This window comes from Tursiops truncatus, chromosome 3 (genome assembly GCF_011762595.2).
Source record: "Tursiops truncatus isolate mTurTru1 chromosome 3, mTurTru1.mat.Y, whole genome shotgun sequence".
NCBI lineage: Eukaryota > Metazoa > Chordata > Mammalia > Artiodactyla > Delphinidae > Tursiops > Tursiops truncatus.
The window spans coordinates 38,677,534-38,686,594 of NC_047036.1; the positions used below are offsets into that span (position 1 = coordinate 38,677,534).

General features: G+C 34.9%; 1 non-coding gene across 1 annotated transcript; it reads right to left on the reverse strand.

Annotated features, from left to right (window-relative positions):
- Positions 1-2,181: 2,181 nt before the first annotated feature.
- On the reverse strand, positions 2,182-2,288 carry LOC117311993 (U6 spliceosomal RNA). Its single transcript, XR_004526179.1, has one exon. It is a non-coding gene; the product is annotated as a U6 spliceosomal RNA (small nuclear RNA).
- Positions 2,289-9,061: the final 6,773 nt, after the last annotated feature.

Here is a 9,061-nt window from a genome sequence, read left to right on the forward strand (position 1 = left end):
GTGAGCCATGGCAGCTGGGCCTGCGCGTCCGGAGCCTGTGCTCCGCAACGGGAGAGGCCACAACAGTGAGAGGCCCGCGTACCGAAAAAAAAAAAAAAAAAAAAAAAGAAAGGAGCACTATTAGGAACAAATAGGACTACAAAAAGTCAGAAAACAAAAGAACGTTGTGTCGTGGAAAAAGAGTAGAGAATTTGATTTCAGTAAATAGAACTAGTAAGACCTGTTTTGGGGTTAAATATACCTGTGAATCTACATAAATAACTGTGACTATATATATATACACACATATCCATCATATGGTTTTGTATTCACCTATGCATGTTTGTATATATAGACTTATGTTTTGTATATATTCTATGGTTTTATATTATGTGCATATATAAAACTAGTATATATGCCTATATATTTATACAGAACAAAATTGTATATATATTTATTATTGTGTATCACATGCATGTAATACATATATATGTATATACACATATAATGAATATATATTGCTATTAGTTATGTCTCTCTCTATATAGAGAGAGAGATGTTTACCCAACAATAAGTCTTACTATACCTGTAGTCTGCTACACCCCACACACACACACACACACACACACACACACACACGCACACACGCATGCACAGACAAAAGAGAAAGAACTGAGTTGAATACTTGGCTGAATGTTAATAGTCACAAGAAATAAACAAGAATTCATTTAAGACTGGGAATTCTTTCAGCCATTTATCTGAGTTTTTAGCTTTTACTATTAGCCCTCCCCCAAACTATAATTTGCTTACAAAAAAAGGACATGTTGTGTGTTAAAAAGATTAATAAATTAGTCTGTTTTCCAAAGTTATTGAATTTCTCATTTCTTTTCAGTTAATCTGGTAGACTTATTTATACACATATTATTAGCTAGATATTCTAATTGTGTTGAAATAATATTAAGATATGTATCATGCATTAAAAGAGTGTACTGTCCACTGTAAATGGCAGACATGAAATACAAATAAATAATAGAATATATGCAAGCAATAATAAAAATATATGCAATATCCAGTAGGAATTAGAGGAGAGGGTGAATTTATTAATTGTTCATTTATTCCTCATTTATTTAAGAATGGATTTAAAGTTCAAAACAACATGAGATAAAAGGCAACACGAATAATGAAGTGGATTCAGAGAAAAAAATAAATTTTAATGGATAATTTGAAGTCTACAGCAAATTGCTACACAGAATGGCATAGTTAAGGTCTAGAAAATGCTAGAACAAGCCACGCGTTGGCCTCTAGACTTTCTGGAAAGGAGACAAAAATGAGAAAATCAATCACTCTATTCGTATTACCTACAAAGAAAACCTATTTCTGGTGCCAAAACTAAAGAGTTTTTCCTCATAGATAGTAAAAAAAAAAAAAAGAAAGAAAGAAAAATAAAAGAAAAAGAACAGTATACCACCCTAAACACACCTATACACTAAATGGATTTCATGGGCTGACTGTTTCCTACAGTGACTCTAAACATAGGCCAATGATGACATAATACCAAATTATGTTTCATAAAAGCAGTTTTACAAGAGAATAGACTGTATGGTCCAGATGTGTAGAGACCGGCTTGTGCGGTTTATTCCAAGGATGAATTTTTTTGTGTCTGTAGAAATATGTGCACTGTATTTCACAAAGGCAATCCTTTGCAAATTTATGTTGTTCAACCATGTATTTGATGAGTATTAAGCAGCAGTGAGTTCAAGGTTAGTGTTCTTGACAATCACTTAGGTGCAGCTATTTCAGTCTACTGGTTAAATAATGAAAATGCCTAACTCCCCCTGGGAATGGGATGGGTGCAGAGAAAAGGAGCCTGGAATTTTAGCTGTTTTATAAAAATTGTGGCAAATTTACCTTCTTAACCAAATAAGATAAGATAAAATTTACCTTCTTAACCAATATAAAGTTAAGATAAAAATTACCTTCTTAACCAATATAAAGTATACAGTTTAGTGGCATTAAGTATATTCACATTGTGATGCTACCATTACCACCATCCCTTCACAGGATGCTTCATCTTGCAAAACTGATACTCTACCTATTAAACAATAACTACCCATCCCCCCTCCAGCCTAACCACCATTCTACTTTCTGTCCCTATGAATCTGACTACTCCATGTTCCTCCTGAAAGTGGAATCATACAGTTTGAAAACATGGAACGCTTCACAAATTTGCATGCCATCTCTGCCCGGGGTCCATGCTAATCTTCTCTGCGTGGTTCTGATTTTAGTCTATGTGCTGCTGAAGTGAGCACTTTAGCTGGTTTTTGAGGGGAGAACAGGAACTCATCAGACTTAAAATGGGGGTAACAGCTCCCGTATGAAGGCAGAGTGGTCTAAAACTGTTTTCTGTGCTGCTGAAGACTGAGGTGTGGAGGGAGGCTGAAAGAGATGAGGTTAAAGAGACAGGAAGGAACCAGATGCCAAAGGGCTTTGTAAGCCCCTTTTAAGAGCCTGCACTTACATACAGTGAGACCGGAACAGGGAAGTAAAATTCGTATTAAAAAAAAATTAATTCCAGGAAAAAAGAGAGGCCTGGAAGAGGATAAAATTTGAAACAGAAAGACCAGTTAGAAGGCAGTGACAACAATGTCGGTAAAGTTTCCCTTTTCTATTTTTGCAAATCACTAGAGTGTTAGAGTTGGGTATTCAGAATTGTAGCTCATGAGGAAATAGGTGTCTGCACTGTGGATCTAGTGTCCAATCTTCCTCTCCATGCTTAGAGGAAAACTTTTGACATTTTAGAAAATTTTGTATTTTAGCAAAGAATCCAGACAAGCCAAAGTCAAAGTCTAAATTCATATTTTAATCAAGGAAAGCATGTTTCTGCTCACTGATCTCTCTCTCCTTTTCCTCTTCCCATGTTTCAGAGGAAGAAGATATTCTGGGAAAAAGATTAATAGAGGGCATATCAAGATTGTCAGACAGGGCTTCCCTGGTGGCGCAGTGGTTGAGAGTCCGCCTGCTGATGCAGGGGACGCGGGTTCGTGCCCCGGTCCGGGAGGATCCCACGTGCCGCGGAGCGGCTGGGCCTGTGGGCCACGGCGTCTGGGCCTGCGCGTCCGGAGCCTGTGCTCCGCGGCGGGAGAGGCCACGGCAGTGAGAGGCCCGCGTACCGCCAAAAAAAAGACTGTCAGACAGAAATGCTAAGAAATCTGGAAAGGGCTGGAATAAAAACTTGCATTCTAGGATGTCTAATGTTGGCTTGGTTACCAATGGTGTTTCTTCCTATTGTAACACGGAATTGTTCTTAAGATAGCAAGAAACTGAACTACACGAAGGCATATTTCAAATCAAAATAAGGACCACTTATTAGAGCTTCTCTACATTGAAATTGGTTGCTTTGGAAATATGAAAAGTTTTCTATCATTGAAAGTGTATAAAAAAATCTAGATAAGCATTTATCAAGTGTAATGTATGTAAGAAATCATTGTAAGAGCTAAAAAGTTGAGTTGAAGAACTGAAAGACCCTAAATAATTCCAAGATTTATGAATTCCACAGAAGGATACTATCAGATTATCTCTTATTAGAAACTGATGATTTTGAAACTCTAACAAAATTTCTGCTGATACGACCAGTACATTGATATCACTCAATTAATGAACTATACCAACTTGCTAAAGAGTAACTTCCTCCTTTAATATTTTAACAAAGAGGCCCCAAACCATTATTTTGCACAGGTAATTGTTCAAAATTTAAGCAAGTTTATCCTGAAACCTGAGTGTTATGTCAGGAATAGAAGCATAGGCATTTCTTTTGCTTCTATGCTAATCTTCTCAAATTCCAGTTTCCAAATGACTAAAGTATCAAGGAAGCAACTTTCCATGAAAATAATTCACTCAATGAAGAGAATGAAATAGAGAAAAATGGAAAAAAAGAGCAAGAGAAATCTTCTATTTTAGAAAAAGCCCAACATCTAAAGAAATGTACCAAATGTATCAAAAGTGAAAAAAATTGATGAATTATTTAAAAACTCCATTTATTTCATAATTAAAACTCTCAATTCCCACTCTTCTTTCTCCCCAATTTTAAACGTCTTCCTGCTCTCTCTTCTCCATTCCATCTAACCTGTCAGCTTTCAAGCCTTAATCACGAACGTTTGGACCACTGTGGTCCCCATGCTCGTTCTTGTACCTCTGATCATATCATCAAATGCATATATCTTTAAAAACACAAGTCTGATCTTGTAATCAAGCTGTTTTACAATCATTTTGCAAGGGAGGAAACTACAGCTTATAGGATCACAAAGCTATGAGCATCAGGCTGGAACTAGAGTTCAGGTCTCCTGGACCCTGTTCCAGAGTCTTTTCACCTCAGGTCAAGGTCTTCCTAGGTATTGTATGTATATTGTAGGTACTAACAAAATTATGCTGCCCCCCCAACAGAGTTTGAACAGAACACTGGGACTGTATTTTTACCTTAAAATTTTATTTACAAAGTACAGAAAGCCTATTCTTCTCAGTTGTCAAAGTTCAGTGTTGCAGAGCAATTGCTCCTAGCACGTTAAGTTGCCAATTTTTAAAATCATTTCCCTCTATTTGATTGTCTGGGATTTAACTCCCTCTTAAATATGCAGCAAGAAGCATTTTATTTTGTTTTCTTTTTTGCTAACACTTTCGTAGTAAGCACGTGGTTCATATATGTTAAAGGAAAATATTCTCAAGATTAACATTTGTAATATTATATCAACTGTTTATATTTTCTTAATACTGTGTAAAATTTACGATTGTAAAGAAAAAAGGAATATCAAGTGTATTCATTTTCTGCTGTTCACTAATTCCCATTTGATTTTCATATTAAAAATTTCCAAATTCTACATTGAAAAATTCATGATTTAAAGTAATGAATTTGACTTACTTTGCTACAATGTTAATACATGCAAAATTATAGTAAGACATGGAATAGATAAATATTTTGTTTTTAAAATTAGTCAGACCTAAAAGATATTCTGTTATATAATTTATCAAATAAGATTATTAGACTTATTGCAATATAATTAGAATAAAATAAATATAACTGAATTATACAATTATGACTTTAACTTTCATTTTCAAGTTATTTCTGCTTTAAAGATATATTTAAAAATTAAAAGTGAAATTTCCTGATAGAAAGTTAAAGTAAGCATAATTTTTAAAAATTCCATCTTTGTATATATCAAGACAGCTAACTTTTAAAAATATTTAGTTTCCTTGTTGTTTTTCTGTGATAATATTGATGCTATAGTACAACACAAAAATATTCAAACGTGTTTCTTAAATTAAGTGGTGAGATATATTTTATAGTGAGTAATATGTGATTAAGTTTTGAGTTATATAAATATTTGCTCACTAATGTCAAAATGTGCTTAGACTTGGATATACTATAATTCACTTTATTTACTGTTAGTTTCAATAATAAAATGATCAAAACATGGTCTTGAATATCCTAGCTATTATTTTTAAAACTACCTAGCACCAAGAAATAAAAACCTGCCATTGATGTTGACCACTTCCATTATTTTAAAAGACTGAATTAAATCCAGCACACATTGTGAATTGTTTTTGCTTCTTTTTAGGAGAGTTGTAAAATAACCAGGCAGCCTTATCTTAGGTGAGACTGTTTCGGCTTGGAAATAAACAAAGCTCTCTCTCAATGAGCTAGGTTCATTTCTTATTTGTGTAATACTCTGGAAGAAATTAGGTTTCAATAAAGTCCATTTTTGTCACTGCATGTAGCAATGAATATCACACCCAGCAGGGCACAGTGGCACCTGGCTGTCCAGACCCCAGTGAGCACAAACCATCTGGGGGTAATTACAACAAGGTATTCTTTAAGGACCAGATGGGACCAAGGAACAGAAGCCCCGACCCCTCCCAGTCATTTACAACATAATTCCTTTCAATGATATACTTAATCCTCCCACCAGCTATGCTTTTCAGCTTGCTGTTGTCACTGTTCCTTTATGTTAATTCAGTTTCAAGACGGAGCAAAAGAGGGGGAGAGAGAGAGAGAGTTCAAGAAAAAAAGGGAGGGGGGGGGAGAGAGAGAGAGCCACCGGCGCCTCTGGAGACCAAAAGAAATTATTCATCTCTAAATTGTTTCCACCACAGCAAGTACAGTAACAAATTTTTTTTTAAAGGGGGCTGAAATTATCCTAAAGAAGGTCAATGCGACAGCCCTGTGTGGCACCAGCTGAGGTTTACTCAGCCACCTGTTAGCTAGAAAGCTCTCTGCACACACGCTTATGATGCATTTAACCAGTTTAAAGGGTCTTTATTGTCGGCCCAGCCACCTCCATTCAGCAGGCCCGAGCCTTTAGGCCCGCTTTGTGGTCATATGTGGCACACAAGCCTTAATTCAATTACGCTGTAAGCCTATCCAGTCTGCATCACTGCCCTTTCACTTTTGTGCCATTTGTCTCGTATGTTGTAAAGAATTTTATTTTGAAGAGGGAAAGGCACCCTACAACCCACTTGTCTTTATTTTTCATTTAAGGTTTGTGCCGCAGGTGCGCTGCCACTCCCGAAATGGATTCATCTTTAAGCGAATTTTAGATGGAGCGTTATTTATTGTTTGGTGACAATGCTTTTCTGGTGTTGCTGACTTTTATTTTTTTTTAATTAGGTGTTTGTTCCAACTCTCCACCAAATCAACAGTCTCTGAACTTGAGAATTGAAAATTCAAAAGGAAAAACATAAATGATGGATGGAAATGACAATTAGCCTTGTACTACCATTTTTTAAAAGAAATGCATTTCTTAGAATGAACAAATGTCAAATTTAGGATTTTTGGTTTCCCTTAAGTTTCTGACACCCAATATATATCAGTTTATATGAATGAGGCTTAGTGAAGCTCTGTTATTGAAAACTTTGTTTCAGATGAGATTATTAGATATATTAAATCTGTTCATATTGTTTGTATTCTGGGGCTTCCAAATTTCCTTGGCATCAAAGCAATGCATATCATTGTCAAATGCTTGGCATTTTTATAATAATTTATGGGAAATGAAAACATAAATAAGATTTCTCAAAGTCAGGGACTCATGTTTACTTTCATACCAAATTTTTCTTAAAAGGAAAGTTTGTCTCTTTAAAGCACGCTCAACCTAACATTCTTATAACTGTCTAAATCCTACCCCTTGAGTTCAGTGTCCATATGAAGGGTATGGGTAATTTCAAATCAACATTCCCCCAAATCGTTAAGTGACTTGTCATGGGAGACTGAAGGGACTTCAAAGGAGGGAGAGAAGAATCTTCTTTGCTATTTCATATCAATTTCTCACCCAAGTCAAAGAAAGAACAATACTGCTAAGTTATCAGTGTTACTCAAGTTGTGTGTATCAATTCTCACTGTAGCAACTTTTACACGTCTTTTGTATGGAAGTCCTATCTCTTTAAATTACTGAATCAAAATCACAAATATGAAACATGCAAAACGGACCAAGACATTCTAGTTGGCAAGAAAAAAATAAAGATATTTGCATATAATCTTCAAAATAAATAGGATTTCAAAAACTGGCTTCTGTATACATATAAATTTAATGGATATGTTTCTCTCAACAATTCTTTGCCCATTTCCATTTCCTTTAGGTTCCCATTTCATAAATAAGAAAAACTAAGGGTTAATAGAGAGACTAAGTAGCTCACTTAAGAGGTCAAAATTCTTGTGATTTCTTATTGAGGGCTCTTCCTATTACATCATAAAACCTTTATATAATTATTTCATAAACTTCACAATTTTGACCCATCTGCACAATTCCCTATACATATGTGTATTAGAGCACCTTATCAATATTCTGTGAAGTGTGAATAACAACTGAACTTATAAAAGTCTAGACAAAAGCAAAAATAAACAAATGGGACCTAATCGAACTTACAAGCTTTTGCACAGCAAAGGAAACCATAAACAAAACAAAAAGACAACCTACGGAACAGGAGAAAATATTTGCAGATGATGTGACCAACAAGGGATTAATTTCCAAAATATACAGACAGCTCATACAGCTCAATATCAAAAAAACAAACAACCCAATCAAAAAATGGGCAGAAAACCTAAATAGACACTTCTCCAAAGAAGACATATAGATGGCCAACAGGCACATGAAAAGATGCTCAACACTGATAATTATTAGAGAAATGCAAATCAAACTACAATGAGGTATTACCTCATGCCAATCAGAATGGCTATCATCAGAAAGTCTACAAATAATAAATGCTTGAGAGGGTGTGGAGAAAAAGGATCCCTCCTACACTGTTGGTGGGAATGTAAATTGGTGCAGTCATTATTGAGAACAGTATGGAGGTTCCTTAAAAAACTAAAAATAGAGTGACCATATGATCCTGCAATCCCACTCTTGGGCATATCTCCAGAAAAGATGAAAACTCTAATTTGAAAAGATACATACACACCAATGTTCATAGCAGCACTATTTACAATAACCAAGACATGGAAGCTAAGTGTCCATTGACAGGTGACTGGATAAAGAAAATGTGGTGTGTATGTGTATATATATATATATATATATATATATATATATATATATATACCCACATATGCACACACACACACATATATAATGGAATATTACTCAGTCATAAAAAAGAATGAAATACTGCCATTTGCAACAACATGGATGGACATAGAGATTATCATACTAGGTGAAGTCAGTCAGACAGAGAAAGAAAAGACAAATATGATGTCACATATGTGGAATCTAATAAAGTGATACAAATGAACTTAATTACAAAACAGAAACAGACTCACAGATATACAAAACAAGATTATGATTACAAAAGGGGAAAGGGGAAGGAGGAGGGATACATTAGGCTTGGAATTAGCAGATACACACTACTATATATAAAATAGATAAACAACAAGGATCTACTATATAGCACAAGGAACTATCTTACAATATCTTGCAATAACCTATAATGGAAAAGAATCTGAAAAAGAATATATGTTTGTGTGTGTATATATATATGTGTGTGTGTGTGTGTGTGTGTGTGTATTACTAAATCACTTTGCTGTACACCTGAAACTAACAAAATA